This window comes from Brienomyrus brachyistius, unplaced genomic scaffold (genome assembly GCF_023856365.1).
Source record: "Brienomyrus brachyistius isolate T26 unplaced genomic scaffold, BBRACH_0.4 scaffold247, whole genome shotgun sequence".
Classification (NCBI taxonomy): Eukaryota; Metazoa; Chordata; class Actinopteri; order Osteoglossiformes; family Mormyridae; genus Brienomyrus; species Brienomyrus brachyistius.
Genome location: NW_026042522.1, coordinates 6373 through 8496, shown reverse-complemented (window position 1 = coordinate 8496; position 2124 = coordinate 6373).

The following is a 2124-nucleotide window of genomic DNA, read 5'->3' as shown; positions in this document are numbered from 1 at the left end:
CCAGGTATGAGGACTCTTCAGCTAATCAGTCCTCTAATTAGAAATCTAATTAGGGAGTTGCAGCGAAAACCTGCATACACACCGGCCCTTTGCGGATAAGATTGTTCACCCCTGAAACAAGCAAACAGAAAGGCTGCTACACTGCAAATTCAATATGCCCGCCGATGCTCCACCAAATCTATCAGGACCCTGCCTGTCTTTCCCGTGCCTGCTCCTTTGCCAATATGCCCTACCATCGGAACATGCACAGCCATCTCGCCCCGGCTATGCCTCCAGTCCGAACTGCAGTTCCTATACCTGCCTATAATTGCCTGGCTACAATCCATCCCCCAAAATGAAATTGATGACCCAACGATCACAGCTAAGAATTCTATCCCCAAACCACTGGTCTTCCTCCCCAACCGAACGATCATTCACTGACCGTGGTAACTTATAAGGGTTGGTATGATGACCAGTGGTGGACCTCACCGAACGTTTAACTGGTCTCTACACCTCGGGGGGGACATAACCTCCTCCATTATACGAGGCCTACTTGTGGATGCTCTATTGCGACCCCTCCCACCAGCCCTGTCCCCGTAAAATCACAGAGTCCTCATCCGATTCCATTTCTGTTGCCCCTGTGGGCAACCCAGACTCAGGAGACATTACCAGAACATCTTCCCCTGACATAACAACCCCCTGTGGTACTGGACGCAACTCTGTTCGGTGAACTTGACGGACAACCCCGTCCCCCTCCATTGGAGTTGCAGAGTAAACTGCACCCTGATCTTGGGGACACCGAACTACCATATACAAACAGGCATCCCAATGATCCTGTATTTTACCTCGAACATGGTTCCGCAAACACACCAGCTGACCTTCATCAAACCCCTAATCATTAACCAACTCATTGTGTTTCCGATTTCGTGGTGTGGCTTGTTCCTCCAACTAAGCCTTCACATACTCTTGAAGCACCTGCAAACTTTCCTGATGGTTTTGTACCCATTCCTCCAAAGGTCCACCATACTGACTGATCCCGGCAGGAGCCTGAAGATAGTGTATCGGTAATCGAGGCTCACAGCCAGACCTTAAATAAAAAGGCATCATCCAGTCATTTGGTGGGGTGTAGTATTGTAAGCTTCTCTGCTGGAGGAAGTGTGTGAAGCAAATTGTGCAAAAAAAATATTAAAGCAACACCAGGGAGGTTTACATCTAGATCCTTAAAATGATCGACCTGCAATTCCACCTTGAAAATCCAATTACCATATAAAGGATACAAGATGTAAAGATGACAAATGACATGGCACACATTTGTTGTTTAGACTGTTGTGTCAGGTTAATTGAAAGCTGAAGGATCTTAGTGTTTACTAGTCTAAGTAACAGAATGTCTAAACACTGTGCTTGCCTTTATGGGTTTTTAAGCAGAACATATAGGTATAGAAACATATTAACATTACGTTTCACGATTCACTGACTGGAGAATAGGAGAATATACACATCAATATTACTACTTAAGTTAACTAACCCTAATCCCAACCCCTATTGGCACGGAGCCCGCCAGGGTTCAGGTGAGATATAAATCTGTAATCTGTATCAATGGTTTTGCTATCCATACCCACCCTATTAATGTTAGCTTCCCAGGGTTTCTTGTTAGACAAGCTCTGTGTCTCTCTATACCCCCATTTACTGCACGACTGATTGTCCATTTATAAAGAATCAAATAGGGTGAAGATGGTTTTAGTTTACAATTACTCTGGAAGGTGACCAGATTAAAAAAAACTAAATACCATGCCTACGTGTATGTAATCTCCATCACAGTCCCCATTTTCCCCATAATCCTCGTTTTGATAGTGCCAATTTGTGTAATGTGAGTTTTTTTTTTTTTTTAAAAACTGTTATAGAAGAACATACTGGATGCCACATGTGTACAATTACCCCTTTCTAATTAGTGGGGTCCGTTGTGTCAGCTACAGCCTTTACTAACATACACATAAGTATACAGTCTTACAGCACTTTTGTTTTCCTTTTGTATTTAATGGTTTTCCATTTAGGGGGCAGCATGGTGGTGCAGTGGTTAGCACTGTTGCCTCACACCTCTAGGGCCCGGGTTCGAGTCTCCACCTGGGTCACATGTGTGTGGAGTTT